The following is a 17,287-nucleotide window of genomic DNA, read 5'->3' on the forward strand; positions in this document are numbered from 1 at the left end:
GGTTTCAAGGCACAAGGCTGCAGGTGAGGTTATGAGCTTGGCCTTTGCAGTTCACACCTCCAAGCGTGACAGGCCTCTCACCTCTTAATGATTGGACTCGATGATTTTAGAGTCTTTTCCAACCTTAATGAATCTAGGACCTACTAAACCACCCTTAGGTGGAAGAGCAGGCAAAAATATCCCCTGTGCATCCAAATTTGCAGAGAGTGGAGAAGCAGCTGGTGAAGGTGCAGCCACTTGTGGTGAAGCTGCTCTTGCTTTCCAGGAGGGCTCCCCAGAATCTTGCTGAGCTGTGCTGATGCCATACCAAGATCAGAGAGACCAGCCTTGCCCTTTGCCTGTGTTTCTGGTTCCTTTGCTTGCTCTTTTTTGGCGGGAGGCGGGGAGGAGAAAACCTTGCAGAGCTGAAATGAAATATTAAGCCTCATTCTTTCCAGGTAAACACATGCCAAATCTCGCAACGATGTTGGCAGGCTCCCAAAGTTGCAAAATAATGAAGAAAACATTGAGTTTAGGACTTCGTGCCCATTTTAGCAACATTCCTTGTAAGTGCAATTAAAGCTGCCACTGATTTGACCTCAGGAAACACTGCAAACATAAAGGTACAGTGGAGAGCTAAAAAATAACCTAGAAAGGGGTTTGAAGTATCATCTTATATCTGAAATCTTGCTCTTAAAGGGAGAATAAATAAATTAATTGTTATTTGAGGGCCACTGGAATCCTAGTCTGCACATCCATGGTAGGTCAGGTCTGTCAAGCCCAGCATGAGCTGTGGTGCCCATGATTACAGTGGCTTTGAGCATCGCTTGGGGCTGTGCTGCACTGATTTGCTCTATGGGCACGTCACTTAACGCTTGTTGATGTAGCTTTTGCACACATCTGGACCACCTGGGAGGGTGCCTTTCACACAGTTGGCCCAGAGGTGCTTCCCCACAAGAGAGATCCAAACCTTGCCTGCAGGATGGGGCAGTAAAAGAGTATAGTGATGTATAAAGGTTGTTTAAGGACATTTAAGGACTTGCTATTACCACTATTGGTGAATGTTGTACCTTTTTTTTTGTTGTTGTTGTTTTGTTTGTTTGTTTGGGTTTTTGTTTGGGGTTTTGGGGGGGTTTGTTTGTTTGTTTGGTTTCTGATTGTTTGTGGTTTCTGTTTGTTTTTTGTTTTGTGTTAGACTTCAAAATTAAACATCGGAAACACAGAAGCCCCTGGTGGTACCAGCTGACAAATGCTGCTGTTACATCCATGGGTGACACAGACTGTCCTCACTTTTGTCCTGACACAGCTCCCTAATTCAGTTCATAAGAAAGACCTGAGCTGCCTGAACATCTGTTAGAAACTGCAGCTGAGGAAAAAAACTAATTGTCTCACTCTGGACTGGGAGACTTGAACCTACTGCCATCGGTTTCAGTGGTGGGGGCTCAGACCCACTGAACTCTGGTTGGCCCCTCAAAATAGACTGGGAAACCAGCATTTTATAGCTAGGTGGTTGTTTCTTTTGGAGCCAGGAATTGCAATCCTAATGACATGATTGCAGCACAGAAAAGTGATCTGAAGTAATAAAACAGAGGATATTTACCTTGAGGACGGTCGTGTTTTGTTGTATATTTAAGAGAAATAACATGCTTGGCTAAGATGCCTTTAGCACAGGGTTGTTGGTTTATTTTTTTGATTGGTGTTTTTATTTCTTTTAAATATGTAGAGGGTTCCAAGCAGAGTGACTCATAAGAGCAAGGCTCCAATTCCTGTTTCGTTAGCTGACTCCGTAGATGTGAACTGAGCTGCTGGGAAGGCAGGAGCTGCTGCAAACATATTACTACTCATTAACCAGCAACTTTAACTTTGTGGTGCTTCGTATTTATTCTTTTTTTTTTTTTTTTTAATGCCTCTGCTTGTGATACATTTTGTGACAGTGAGCAGGAGTTTGTTATCATTTGATTGATGACGGCTGAGCAAAGTTTTTAGTAGGGGCAAGGGGAGATGGCTGGGTAGAGACATGGGCATAAGGTTGGAACAGAACTTCTGATCTACAGGTGCCTCTACTGCTGAACTCCATCCCTTTTGAAAACTTGGGTAGTTATATCTCGGAACAGTTAGGTTTCCTGACTCCACTCCTGTAGTGAGGAGGCAGCACAGCCTCAGTTCTCTGTTGCTGCAAGACCTTCTCCTACTTTGCATTGCAAATATATGTATGACTAATTTAAACCCACTTGCTTTTTCTTTTTCCTACTATTCTCTCTTCGGTTTTCTCTTTAGCTGGAATAATGTTTTCTCCTCCCTGCCCTTTGCAGACTGATAGTTTCCCTAACACTGAACCCATTTTCTTGGAGCTTCAGCCGAACTGAAGCTTTATTTCAGTTAATCTTCAGCATACACTAGATTTCAGAGCAAGCTTTACCAATCCTCCCTACCAGGATATTTCCACTTCCTTCTGGAAACAGTTCACCTGATGCACCCTGAGACCATGCTGTCCCTTTGACTGGGTTACATAAATGGCTAAAAAGTATCAGCTAAGAAACTCAGATGTATATTCTCCTCATTGCCTCCTGCTTGTGCTGGGTAGAATTAAATTTAGCAAGTTTATGATAGATGACAATTCATAAAGTTTTTCCTAATTTTTTATGCTTTTCTACTTCTGTCTGGAATGAGGGGCAAAAAAAATCTTTCCTCTCAGTCTAACCTTGGAGTCTCTTGCTCAAATGAAGTGTTCACTTGGAATAAAGGGACTTAAGTCTGAAATGGAAACTGCAGAGATCTCTGCTGGCCTTTCTTTCAAGGCATTGTCTGGAGTCTATGTTCATGTGACACTGCTAGCAGCTTTCACCCACTTCATCTCAAAAAATAGACCAAACCAGTAGTTTCAACATTATTGATTTATATTTATATCCATTATAATGGTGAAAATCTGACAGTCATGAGCTCATCTCTAAAACGGGGAATTGCTTTCTTACCTTCCACCAGGAGCTGGGAAACACATGAAGCCCTTTCCCACAGAAGGGAGCAATTCTGCTGCCTCTGGGGTGGGGCACTTCTCCCATTCCCTTCCCCAAACTGACTTTAATGCAGTTGCTCTGTCTTGGTGCAGTGGTATCTCCCAAGGGTATCTGTACAAACAGCGATCAAGCAAAATGTCACAGGCAAGAGCCAAGTCGAGACTTGGACTTCTCTGTTTTAGATGCCAAACCCTCTGTCATCCCTGACTAGTGAAAATGTAAGAGAGAACTTAATGCATTTTTTTGTTCTTTAGGTGGCAGAAGTCATGGGAGAAGATAATCGGGCCTGGAGGACAGAATGCAGAATTTGGTTCAGGAGAAACCCAGTAAACCCAAAACAGGAAATGGAATTTAATGAGGTACTTTTATCTTTTTTTATTATCCTTTTCAGATTCCAGAGCCTCAGATAAGAGTGTGTTTCGATACTTGCTTCAGCCAAAAATCTGAAAATGTCCTCTAAACCATATTCATAGCAGCAGAGTCCTGCCTGAGTTCCTCCTGTGCTCAATTCACCCTGTGTTAACACATGTGCTGCATAAATATCCCTCACTCAATATCAGGGTTTGGCACATTTGATCCTTGGCTTCACGAGAGTGAGAACTATTAACTCTGGAAAGAAATTAGTGGAGAATAAATATACATCTTGAAGAGAAGGCAAATCAGCATGTGAGCCATGTCTCTGGTGGTATCCTGGTGACTCTTTCCTGGCACAGTGGGTTTGAATACTGGCTAAGGGTGCCCCAGGGGCACTCTCTCACTGCTCACTATGAGTCTGAGCTCTGTTTGTCCTATGTAGAGGTAAATAAAAGCCTCCATAGGCTATACCTTGGGATCAAGCTGGAGAGGGCTTGGCTTCTCATCAGCTGTGTGTGAGGAGCCTCCAGGAAAGATGAAGAAAGACGTTTTACACAGGCAGGTAGTGAAAGGACAAGGGGAAATTTGAGGGTGGTGAGGCACTGGAATAGGCTATCCAGAGAAGTTATGCATTCCCCATCCCTGGAAGTGTTCAGGACCATATTGGATGAAGCTCTGAGCAACTTGGTCTAGTGAAAGGTATCCCTGTCCATGGCAGGGGAGTTGGAAGTAGGAGATCTTTAAGGTCCTTTCCAAGCAAGGCCATTCTATGATTTCATAATCCTCTTTTCAAGTATTTCACTTTGCAGAGTGGACATGATATATGTGAGAAGAAAAAGTGGAAAGATTTATACCCAAAGAACTCCATTGTTACCTTGTACTAGTTTTATTTTCTCTTACTTTGTTGAGCATCTGGGATTGAGATGGGCTGGTTGTAGGGTGAGGTGGGGGTCCCTTCCCTGATATTTAGCACACTCAAAAGAAGCAGGGATAGGATCAGCACTGCAATGCTGACCAAAAAAATTAATGATGCTGGACCAGTATTCCTTTGCTATCACTTAGGTCCTTTTTAATTGATATTTGAGCAGAACAATGTTATTCAGTGCTGAACAAATGGACTCATGTATTACCACTGTCAAGTGTTTACTCTTGGCTCACCTTCAATCTGTTACTGATTAATGGAAACACAAAATATCCCCTGGCTGTGCTCTTGTTTTACCATGTTAGTTAATACTCAGTTGCTGCATGGAAAAGGGTTCGTGGTAAAGAGTTTTACTGTTTTTGGTTGTCAGTGTGGTTTTCTGGCAGGGCATACTGTTGATTTTCCTTGTGGATGTTGGGGCAGTCAGAGTATTACAGAGTGGGATGTGACCTGGAGCTGCCCTGGTAAGTCACTTCTAGCACACTCAGATGTCAGCAGTTTAATGCAGAGTGGGTTAAATCTGACTTTCAGGCCTTGTAATTTGCTATTTACTGTTTTGCCTTTCAATTCTAATTACCTTCTAAAAAGATCTACAGGAAACTAGTCCATGCCTTTGGAGTTACTTTAACTACCCTTAGAAAAGTCAGCTGCTCACCACTGGCCTAATAAATAATTCCAGGAGAAGGGCAGAGCTCCTTCTACCACAGTGAGTCCCACCTTTCATGGCTGTGGACTTTCCCCATGCAGAGGGCAGGATGCAAGTCCATGCTCTGGAAATGAGGCACTTAAAGTTATGAAAGAAGCATTATTTATTATTATATTAATCATATAATAATTTTCCTTCCCAAAGGAGGATCCAGCTCTGGATTTCAAACCACAGACTTAATAGATGTGTTTGAATTCTAGCACCTGGCTAATTCCTTCCTAACCTTCTGAAAGTTTTGTCCCAGTTTGTTCAACCAAAAAAAAACACACCCCAAAACACAACTGGAAACCACTAGAAAAACATAAAAATGTCTGATTTATGCTGGATATCAGAGAAAAAACATCTTATCCCCTCTGATATGCTATCTATGAATCTAGAAAATTTTGGCTGACTCATGAGAGTCCCCGAATGACAGTAGATGTTGGCAGATATATTAAGAAGAGCTCAGCAATTTTTTCATATCCATACAGAGGCGGGGGGAGATGGGTGCATTAGCTGTTGGTAAAATTACTGAGGGCTCTGCAATAAAGTTTAGTAAACTTTTTACCTTCCATAATCACGGCCTTACCTGGGTCAAAAGCATTAGTCATGGATATTCATTGCAAACTGCAAGCCCATAAAAGACGGCATATGGCAGCACCGAATTTCTTGCTGTATAAAGTTAAATTCATAGTAATAACATCTGCGCAGAATTTAGTGCCCCACCAATTAAAGTGAGGTCAATGTACTGAGGCAAAGATTGATGGCATTCTGCAAATCTTAAAACGACAAGTTAAATAGGTATAAAATAAACAAACAACTTTATTTCTTATTAAAGACCGGACAAACGGGGTGAGAATGCTGAGTGCTCGGTAATGAGGGCCAAGAGGAGCCTGTAGTGCTGGGGGTTGTGTTACTGGGTTGTAATTCAGCAACCTCAGGAGGGGCAGGCACTGAGCTCTGCTCTGGGGGGACCAGGGACAGGACCCAGGGAATGGCCTGAAGCTGTGTCAGGGAAGGTTGAGGTTGGATCTCAGGAAAAGGTTCTTTCCCCAGAGGGTGGTTGGCACTGAACAGGCTCCCCAGGGCAGTGGTCATGGCCCTAAACCTGACAGAGATCAAGGAGTGTTTGGACAACCCTCTCAGGTACATGGTGGGTTTGTTGGGGTGTCTGTGCAGGGCCAGGAGTTGGACTTTGATGATCTCTGTGGGTCCCTTCCAGCTCAGGATATTCCACAATTCTGTCCTCTGCTCAGATTGGCTGCTTAAAGTGTATAAGGGAGGAGAGAAATTAGACAATGTTTTAACTATATCTGTTTTCATATTTATGCTCTTCCCTCATTTTTAAACATTTTTAAATGAACAATGGGCAATGTACCCCTGCCAGAGAGACAACACAATTCCAGTTATAGGCAGGGAACAATTCTATCATAACTTAGGTTCTAAGTTGTTTATTCAGTTTGTTTTGTTTTAAACATACAACACAAATGTTCTAAAGTGATCTTTGCCTTCAAGTTTTCAGTGTGTTCTGTAGGGTTTGCAGGGAGAGAGAGGGTGAAATTGAAAGTGGTGAGTAGAACCAACATAATTGGGGTAACCCCACCCTGCAACTCTTCCTTTGAGTCACTTTGTGTGTCCTGTCTCTACTTGAGATTTAAGAAGTTTTTGAAGTTTTCTGAAGGCAAAAGTACTGGTGAATACTATCCATTTAAAAAGGTGGAGTTCAGTAGGTACTTACTCAAATCTGCAGGTACAACCTGAGGATTTTAAACCAACATGAATTGAAAAAGATGAAATTATGCCTTACCTGAAGCCTATGTAGAGGGAATAGGAATAAATGGGAAAATGTTTTTTGCTCTGTTGTGAAGCTGGAGACAAGGAAACTTTTGCTTGCTTTTTCCCCGTGCAGTAACATGCAAATGAAGCGTGAAACAGAAATTTGTCTGAAAACAGCCAGGAACAGCATCACTAAAATAACAGAGCCATCAAGGAAAACCCAAACCCAGGGCACAGCTGAGAGAAATCGCAGAAAACTGGGACTAACACTCACCACATTGATGGGGAAAGGTGATATTTCAAAGGGAATAATCAATTGGAAGTAGATAGACTTTTTTTTTTTTAAATTTAATTATTTAATTTAGAATAGGGTGGATAAAGAAAATTATTATATAATTGATAAAGCCTGCTACATCACTATTTCTCAACAAATCCTGCTCTTGTGTGTGTCCAGTGCACCAAGCTGACCAACCACACTGCATCTGTACTCATGATTTAGTCACAGAATTACAGAGTTTTCTGTTTCCAAAGCAGGAAAAAGACTGGAATACCTTGTTGGAAGGACTAGCTGGGCAAGAAAAAAATATATCCTGCTGACCAAAAAATGAAACCATGTGTGAACAATGGAAGTGGTGTACTGGTTATCTTTAAATCGATGTATTCACCAGCGTCATTTTTTACTGAGGGTTACCCTGGCAAGCTCTTTGTTATCATAAAGGAAACTCATGGTTGGCAGCTCAGTGCAGTGGTCATTCACTAAAAATGAGAATTTAGTATCTTCTGGCATTGTATCAATTGCCAGTAAAACTCCAGCAAAACCTTATATATAAACTAACTCTGAATATTGACTCAAAATTTGGAAGAGTGAGTACATTTCTTAATTTCAGAGATGAGCCTGATCTTTTCTCTTTTTTTCTCCTTCTGTAAAGAATAATAATGTCTTATTTAGAAAAACTTGTAATGTTTCTGGCCTGCACTCAGTATCTTGTACAGCTTAAACACTGGATTTTGTTAAGCATAGAGAGAGACTTTTCTTGGCTTGGGATTCATCCAGGGAAAAATAGGTATGCCATGGAAGTATGCAGGAAAGGCAATAGGTGATGATGTTCTTTTGACTGCACTTCCCAGCCAAGGTTGTATCATGTTTCTTGGATACCAAGGAGCTTGGAACTGAGGAATTATCTGATGGATTTACAATTTGGAAATGTTTTACCTCAAAAAAGCCCCGGTGTGCCAAAAGCAAGTAGTTAAAAGGAAATGTCTTTGTTTTCAGAAAGGTTCTGCTGGAAGTGGGGTAGGCTCAGTTTCTGGAGAGCTCAGCCACCCGTGCTGGTGGCAAACAGGGACTTCCCGGGCGTGGCCCCAAATCCTGCCAGCTTTTGGATTCAGCTCCTCCAAGAAGGACCTCCTGCCTGCAGAGCTCCTGTATTACTAAGCCCTACGGCAATTTTGGTGGGAAAATCTCCCCAGATCCAGGAAAGGAGTCAGACCTGGAAGCTGCTGAGTAAACTGGGACCACATCTGGTGCCACTTGTGTCATCCCCATCGCTCTTATGGGCAGCTGCTGTCAGGCCACAGAGAGTGGCTTGCAGTGCACAGCTCTTAGTCTGTTTTGTTTCTAAAAAAGGATTTTCAGCCTTTGATATTTTAGGAGAAATTTTGAAAAATAATCGATTCTGATTTGAAATTAAAAACACCACAAAACACCCAAAAAACAAAAAAGCCCCCAAAACATCACAGCAGCTTTATAAATGGCAAACAAAACAAAACCAACCAAACAAAAACCCCCAAAACAAACAAAAAAGGAATTCAGCCAGCTACAGTTGTCATTTCCAGGACTTTGCATATTTATGTTCAGTAAGGAGACAAAAACCTTTGGAAAAGTGGAGGTACTGCCTGTTTGTGTGCGGAAAAGAGCAATTTCCTCAATTTCTTTCTACTGTCATGCAGTTTACACGTGAGTTATTAGTTGTACCTTGTTTCCATCCCAAAGAGGAAGGTTTTTCATTGGATGGTAAGGCTTGTGCTGTTTGTGTGCTGAGTATTAATTAGTTATTACTCATAAGGATTCTAGAGGAGAAAAAGTTTGGCTAGAGCTGGCAGAAATGTACTCCAGGTGCTGTTGAGGCAGCAAATTCTAATGCTAAAATTCAAATTTTAAAAATGTTATATGAAGACATGAACTAGGACTCAGTTTTGTCTCTTCTCAGAGGTGCCTGTGCTCTGACAACCACATGGGCTGAGAGGAGTCTGGCCAGCACCACACATGATCAGAAATAGAAATCCTGACTTCAGCCAGAAGTGACTGGAAGAGTTTTGGCTGGATGTTGCACAAAAAGGTTTGTGTACTCACAGGTTCCTGGGAGAAAAGCTTGCCAAGGCAAAAAATAACCCACCTCAAAAATGCTCTCATGATCGTGCTGAAGGTTTTGTGTTTGGTTGATTGTTGTTGTTGTTCCTTTGTTATTTCTGAAAAAAAAAAAAAAAAAGGAATTAAGAATTTCCAGATTATTATTAATAACGACTATAATACGGTAATCCTGTATATAATTTTATGCACAATTTAATGTGCAGTATAATTTTATATACACACAGTATTGCTTCGTACATACATAATACTGTTTTATACACACACAGTACTATTTTATACTCACATAATACTATTTTATACACACATAATATTGTTTTATACATACATAGATGTAATCATGTTGCAATGCCCTGTTCAGGAGATATGTTCCTGGCTTCCACAATGCTCAAAATGAGTTCAACCTGTGTGGCCTTGAGCAGAATGGCAGACAGGCATATTTTTTTATTGCTGATTCCAACTCTCATAAATTCTTAACTTGCTTAGAATTCGCCAGATTAAATGAAAAGTTACTGTAATTAAGGATTTATTAAAACATGAATCCTTGACCCAATAGAATATAATAACTCATTTGTTTCAAATAAGACCTATTTAATTGTTCCATCCTTGGCCTAAGCAGCCCTTGCAGTGCAGAGTCACGTGCGTTCTCCAAATCCACTTGCAAAAGGCCCTGTGAAATTTTTGATCCCCAAACCACTATATGAGCAGAAACCCCCAAAACAAAATTGTGTCATTTTAATTAAAAATTCAAGTGCTGAAAGCCTCTATTATTCTGCACTAAAAAGCAAAGACTATGAAAATACCATTTTTATACACAAGGTTCTATTCTAACTTTTTGTGAACAACCTTCCCGCTCCGAATCTTCAAAAACAATAGTTATTGATTTATGGTCTTATAAAATAGGACTGTAAAATCTTGTGCCACGGAACTATAAATAGATATTTTAAAAAGATATGAAAATTGCTCCCAAATTGAGTCTATATAAGGCTGTAGTCAGCAGAGAGCCATTTTGCAGGGCCATATAAACTGCAGAAAAGAATTTCTATTGAAAATGTAAAGAAATCTGAAACTATGCTCTGCCACAGACAATGCAGCCATAATTAAGGAATTACCCATTCCTCCTCCCCATCTTTGAAATAAGCCTTCTCTTTTTTTTTTAATTGGTTGGATACAGAAAGCATATTACTATATTTGGGTCCTGTTCCCCTACTATAAGAACAGTCCTACAAGGAATTCCCAGTAAAACAGTGTTGCAGTTCTACAGTATATTGAGAAAAAATACCATAGGAAAGTGTTATCCAATGGGCAGATGTTAACTTAAAGTGCACATTGTTTGGAAAAGGAGTTAATTAACAACTTATTAATTGGATAGAAAGTCTGAAACTGTTGTACTTCTAGCAAATACATAATTTTCTTCAAGTATTATTAAAGCGTTTTTGTTGTACCTATTAAAGATTCTTGTCTCTAAGTTAATTTCATTATGCTAATAAGCTATCATCGTTACAGAACCTAAGCTTTGATCCATGTTAATTGTCGTGATCTTCAAAGACAAAGTCACCACTTACTTTAAATGAATTTTACATCTTTTTAAAGAATCACACGGAAATTAGGGGAAGTAATTAATTTTTTATTATGTGTCTCAATATTTTTAAGGGAGGAAGTCAATGGTATTGGCTAGAATTCATTTTAACATTTAACTAGGGAAAACAGCATGAGGCAAAAAAACGTTCAGATGCAAAAGATTAAAGAAAATTTGAAACTGGGACCTAATTTGTCTTGATAAACTTTGGTGTTTAATATGCTTCTTTTGTTCTCAGTGTGAAACTGCAGGGTTTTGATTTGTAGAAACTTTTTGAAGAATTAATTCTTTCTAATTTTTATTCCTTTCTTTGCTTTCCTTGTACTCGAAGACAGTGGAGTTGACCTTCAAACCATAACACTTTTAAATATCTGTGAATATACAAGGTTAAATCTATTAGTGGTCTGAGATTAGCTGTTCTACACTTGCAAAGTGTGTACCTTCTGCAGCAAATTTTATCTTTTAGTGAATGATAACGAGCTTACATCCACCCTACAAGTCCTCAGCAAATAATAGAATATGTGTTGTAAGTGATCTATTCCTCTTCCCTTTAAGTGCTGGTTATTTTAACCCTTTGATGTTGTACAAAGCTCAGTTCTGAGTCAATAAGACGTTATTTTATTAGAGATCACGACCTAAATGTGAGTATTGTCACCGCTGCTATGATTGACAGCTTGCAGTTCTCCTATAGCTTTTTCAGACCTCTCTTGTAAATATTGCATATAAGAATGTAAAAGCAAAATGTGTAAGCAAAGAAAAAATTATATTATAAAAAAGAAGAAGGGTTGTGCTCTGTTTTCCTGGCCATTTAAAGCCCTGCTGTACTGGAACTGCTCCCTGTCACATTCCCGAAGCACAAGCATCCTGTTGCACTTGCAGTGAGAAATGGTGCCTTTTTAAAAGGCAACAGACAAAAGTAATTTAAAGATAGTAACAGTGATTGAAATCAAAAGCCAGATTTACCTACTTCCTCCTCCCTAGTTCACGGAGTGTAAGTATTTTAAATGCAAGTAAACCCCAAGTTTGAACCGAAGCTCTGCAGTCGGATTTCTGTGGCAGACAGGTGGTGAGCTCATCACCGGGATTTTTCAGCATTAATGCTGTACTCATTTAGACTAACACCAGGCTTGAGTGACCCTCATCTGGATTTAACCTCTGCCCTGTCAATCCACAGACATACTTTCAGATCTCAACATCAGTTTTGCTGGTTTGTGGTTTGTTGTCTGGGTTTTTTTTTAAGCATAGATGACTTTAGTCATTAAGCAGCTTTCATAACTGGAACATATACATGTGCTGCTCAGTGCTCTTTGATTTGTAATCTAGGGTCCTGCCCAAATAATCCCCAGAGTCTGAGGGAATTGAGATGAAGTCCAAAATTCTTTGATTGAGGGTGTAGTGATGATTTGGAACAGGATTGTGCTGCTTTCACTTTTTTTGCAGCAGGACCTTTAGGGTGCAAAACATCCAGTGAGCAAAACATCATCTGCTGTCCTGTACAGGGCCAGGAGCTGGACTTTGATGATCCCTTGTGGGTCCCTTCCAACTCAGAATGTTCTGTGAAAAAGGCCTACAGGTGTGGGGGTTTATTACTAGCAGTATTAGTATTAATATTTTTAGTAGTAATATTAGGGTGAGACTTGATGATCTTGGAGGTCTTTTTTAACCTAACTAACTCTGTGATTCTAATATTTAGGCATTCATTTCATAGCCAGCAAAGAATTTTTGTATGAAGCAGGCTTTTGGTTGCTTATGATATTTTATTTTTGAGGAGGGGGGGTGTTAGATGCCAGTTTTAATTCAGTTCAGATATAAAGCATTTGTCCTTCAGTTTTGATGAGCTTTTGAAAAAAACTCAGGTTATAGTGGGTATAGGGCATGACATGAAGGCATAATCCACCCTGCTGTACAGAGAAGCAAGAGCTTCCTCCCCACTTGGGTAAATCCGAGGAATGCAGTGTCTCCCATAGTGCCCTCCCCTTGCCCGAGTAATTGAAAGGAGCAATTCTCCCTATCACATCTTTTCTTAAGAATTAATAACACCCCATAAATGTTTATGTAAACATACAATTTAAAAGGACTCATTCCAGCAGCACTGTGCTTGTCAAGTGAGTCATTTTTTCACCTGGCAGGATGATGTTGTAAGGCTCAGTTGTCTTAACTAATCCTGGCTAAAATGCAAAATTCTGTTTTGTAAGAAAATTTCTGGCCAGCTCTAATCTTAACCTCTTGCATGTCTGGAGCTTCTAAATCGATGTCACAGTTGTAATAGCTTTGAAAACCCATATGTTTGTAAACTAAATAAACCTTGATATTCAAAGGAGATGAAGACAAGAATTACATCTCTTGGCAGTGGTGCTCTGAGCTCCGTTTCAGCTCGTGTTGGCTCCTCGTTTTTATGCCCGTGTGCCACGCCAAATCTTCCTTATCTCTGCAAACATGCTAACACTGGCTGTGTTGCTAAGGCTGTGATGCATCAGTCTCTTATCTCCAGTTCTGACCCCAACGTTACATAATAACTTCCAAACGGTATTTCTTGATAGTTCACTGGGACCGCCTTCGCCTCCTCGACTCTTCGCTGGGAGTGACTCTCCTGCCCACTGACTACATCAGCTCCTGGCTGCTCTCAGCCAGCTAAGGCAGAAAGGCTGCCAAATAGCTTCCTGCTCCAAGATCTCTGTATCCTTGCAGTGTCATGGGACGTAACCCCACAGCTCTGGTGTTTTTCCCAGGTAATTTTCCCCGTTAAGTTAAACTTACGTGGTTTGGCTTTAGTGGTGTCACCCCAGATCCTTCCAAAGTTGCCCCAAACCTCTGCTCATCCTGTTTGCCACACTCTGCTATTAGACAGGCTTTAATATCTTCTTAAATCAAATGTGCACTGTATTAACGTGTGAAAAAATTCTGCACTAAACATAATAAAAATGGCACCCTAGTAATACACATAAATACTGAAAAGTGTTTTTAATATTGCCTACTAGGGCTATTAATGCCAAAACAAGAAAATAAATATTTGTCATCAGTTCTATCTGGCCAAAAGTCTTCCTTTAGGAATAGCATAACATATTCTTTTACAGTATATAATTGCCTTAATTATTTTTTGGCCTATCCACAGCAACTTAGTTCCATCTCTCTCCCGTAGTGTCCAAAGAATATGCAAATTCTGCTCATTCCAGCTCTCAAAATAAGTAAAAAAAACCTAAAAAGACTCTCCTTTAGCTCTTGAGGAAAGGCTCAGAAAACTTTCCTAAGCCTGGCTGTTCTGTATGCCAAGAACTTTCTTATTAATGGAAGATGTCCCCAAGCTCTTCGCTATTGTTCCGAGGTCTTCCCCTCACCCCGCCTGGCGTCTCGGCATTCCTACGACAGCTCTGTTCCTTGTGGCTCCCCCCACTCCCCCCCAATCCCATCTACAGCCTGGAGCCTGAAAACATGGAAAACTGAGTCAAGCTCTTAAACCTTCCAGGCTCAGTAGTCATGAAGCCAAAAGCATGAAGTGTAGGAGCTTTCTGTCCTCTTAAAGAAGTCGCAAGTTGTAGCACAAGGGGATCCAAGGGCTTGTATCCCTTCTCACGGCTGTGTCTGGTTAACGACCTCCAAGGAATCTCAGGAAAGCCAAAGGGTGGAGGACTTTAGGAGGCTGGATCTCCCAAACTCTCTGTTTCCAACCCACCCTTTGCCTGATATAGCTGAAAAGAACCCCAGAAGCCCTGGACAGTGCAGGAAATGAGCCTATGCAATATTTAGGATTGGTCTCTACTGCAAAATGTTCATAATGCAACTTCTCAGTTCTTGCTCTTTTTTCCTCCCTGGCTATTAAAAATTCCACTTGTAATGCAAAGCAGAGCTGGAGTTCTGTGACCACCCTATGAGCACAGTGATCTGTTTCTCGGTTATAGGAAACCATTCCCTTCAAACAAGTTACTGAGGACGTGCTCCAAAGCAGGATTTGCAGTATTCCACGACAGCTAGATTGCCCTGCCTATATTATGCTCCAAAACAAAACTGAAGATAACCCAATTTTCCAATTTTTTAGTGACAAAATATAAGTTAAAGGGAGTGAAAGTTCAGCTTCTGATACTCAGTGGAGGTGGCTCCTATGTTGGACAGATTCGTACATAATTCCAATGTCCAGAATTTTCATCTTCAGGTGGCTGCACAACCAGCAAACTGATCATTACCTCTTTTTGTATCTCAGAGAAGGTAATGGTGTTCTGAGAAGAGCCCTCTGATTTTCCTGTTTTCCGGAGCAGTTGCTTATGAAAAGGAACTTGACTGGAGACTTGCTGTGGGAATGTTATTCGAGCACTGGTTAAGTGCCAGAATGTGTTGGGAAGAAAGAGTTTCCAGAAAAATATCACCCTGATTAAAACCTGATTTTACTGAGTTTTCTCTATGCAAAGGGTTACCAGAATAGTACGACAAAGTCATTAGTCAGATTTTCCTTCCCTTACTTGATCATTACCAGTGATGCTTTTATTGCTGTTTTTTGAATGATTATTGTTACAACAACTCACCAATGAGCTACTTAGGTACTGCTTGTCTGTAGTCTTGCTTCTCACATGACGTGTTAAATGTCCTGTTGATGCCTGTCCTTGTTTGGCAATTTTTCCACACTCCCCTTCTAGTCTTTGTAATACATTTAATTGGGTATATGAGGAAAAGATGGGAAGAGAGTCATAATGCCAACGCGTTTTTTGCTCCCTACGTTATTTTTTTCATGAAGCCACCCTTGTGACTATCAACAGAAAACAACCCGTCTTATGCTAAAGGAAAAAAATTAGATCAGCAAACAGCAGAGGACAACAGAAAATACTTTTTTGATAATTGAAGGGATTATATATAAATTTTCTCTTAGAAGGCCGTTTGTAAAGGTCGTGTGTTTGGGTTGGTTTCTTTCAAAAGATAATAAATACTGTGGGCAAACCATATTTGATTCTGGTTCAGTAAGATCTTCAAAAATGGCCATGGGTATGTTACCACTCTCTGAATATTGGACTGAACAAACATCCACCACCGGATTTCTGTGAAACATGCCTTCTTTTTTGTTCACTCTTAGCCATGGATGTGGTTGAAACACCCTACTGTATTCTGCAAGTGCTGTCCTACTCTTGGTAGGAGATCATAAGATGTTGGGGTTAACTGTCAGATGCTTTACTCTTCTAAAGACCTTCTCCTTTTAACTAAATGCTTGCTTATCTTTCTAATTTAACATAGTCCCACATTCTTTTCGTAGTAATTTTGGACTATCTGATAACATATAATGGAAAACATGTTTATGTCTTCCACTAGTTCTTGTTGCATATTTCAAATGCTTAGAACAACAATTTTCAGAAGCTTTCATTAAGGTTAATTTAAAAACTACATTAAATACAAACAGATTTTCTCACAAACAAAATGCAATGTGTACTTAACAGACTTCTGTATGTTATATTTGATAAACTACCTCATATAAATGCAAATTCTGACTTTCTGCCAGAACAAGGTGGTACAGAAAATATTTCTATTAAACAAATAATGCTGGGAGAGCAAACTTCAAGTTACAGTATGTTATACTGAGAAAGAAGATTTTCTTTTCCCACTGAGGTCAGGTATATATTTATGTTATTTCTTCTAAGTACTCTGCTGCTTCTACACTAAAGATGATGTAGTACAGCTCTATATAAAAGGCAGGTACATGTATATACAGGATAAATACCCACTTTTAATCATTTCTTTTAGTGTTGTATATGATAACTGCTGACTGCATGTGCTCTACAGAACAGTGGTGTGAGAAGATGCCATGCTATGAGCTGAACTCTGAAACTGAGCCAGGAGGGTCGAGAGGAGGAGGAGCAACCCTCAAACCTGGAATCATTAGGTATGATCGGGAAACGGAGCTTCATATGCTTTTTCCTTGGTGCCAGCTCATCCCTCTGCTGTTGGATAAGGTTCGTTTGGAAAAGGAGCGTGAAAAATAGAGCTGCCAGAGGCAACTCTAAAGAGCATATGATGGAAACAAATTGAGTCACCACCAATGTGGGCAACATTGTTGGTGGAATCTGGGACACCCGCGTGAGCCATTGTTCGCTGCACCTCGTCTGGTTTATGTAGCTCTCTGAGTTGAAAGCTGGGTCGGCACCAACCTTGTGATTCGAGGGGGCTCTGGCCATGTGGTTTCAATTGCCCATGGTCGCTTTCAGCTCGCACTGCGCCCTGCCAGGAGCGGCCGGTCCTGCTGGTCTCCCACGCTCGTGGTGCTGTCCCAGCTCACCCTGATGGAGCTGTGGTGGGGCTGTTTCCTGGTGTGGTCACTTCTAGTGGGTTGCTGCTCTGCAAGTCTGCTAGGAGAGGGAGTTTATTCACTCTTCCCTCTGCCCCTAAAGCAGCTGCTGCTTAGAAGTTTTCCCTGAATACATTTTGCTGTGGAAAAGGGCTTTTTTTTGCTTTTCAAGCTGGTTCCTGTCCTGACTCGGTCCGAAGCTGCTTTTTGGTGTTGTTGTGGGAGTATCTGAGGTTGTGATTTATTCTCTTGGGCTCTTCTCGTTTGAAGGTTGCAAAGAATGAGGCTCATACTGGTTTTACCACCTATTTCTGTCCTGCTGGTGTACGCAGCTCTTGTCTGTGAGTGTTT

General features: G+C 40.6%; 1 long non-coding RNA gene across 3 annotated transcripts in view; it reads left to right on the top strand.

The window, feature by feature from the left end:
* The window catches only part of LOC126652767 (uncharacterized), a 29,382-nt gene that overhangs the window by 10,994 nt on the left and 1,101 nt on the right, over positions 1–17,287 (top strand). For 2 of the 3 annotated variants that reach the window (XR_007632042.1, XR_007632043.1), the window contains 4 exons: positions 3,248–3,352; positions 8,941–9,069; positions 16,435–16,534; positions 17,207–17,277. This is a non-coding gene — a long non-coding RNA (uncharacterized LOC126652767). The remainder of the gene's footprint in view (positions 1–3,247; positions 3,353–8,940; positions 9,070–16,434; positions 16,535–17,206; positions 17,278–17,287) is intronic. The other variant, XR_007632044.1, reaches the window with a different exon arrangement.

The sequence above is a fragment of the Myiozetetes cayanensis genome, unplaced genomic scaffold (assembly GCF_022539395.1).
Source record: "Myiozetetes cayanensis isolate MyiCay16 unplaced genomic scaffold, myiCay2020 scf9, whole genome shotgun sequence".
NCBI lineage: Eukaryota > Metazoa > Chordata > Aves > Passeriformes > Tyrannidae > Myiozetetes > Myiozetetes cayanensis.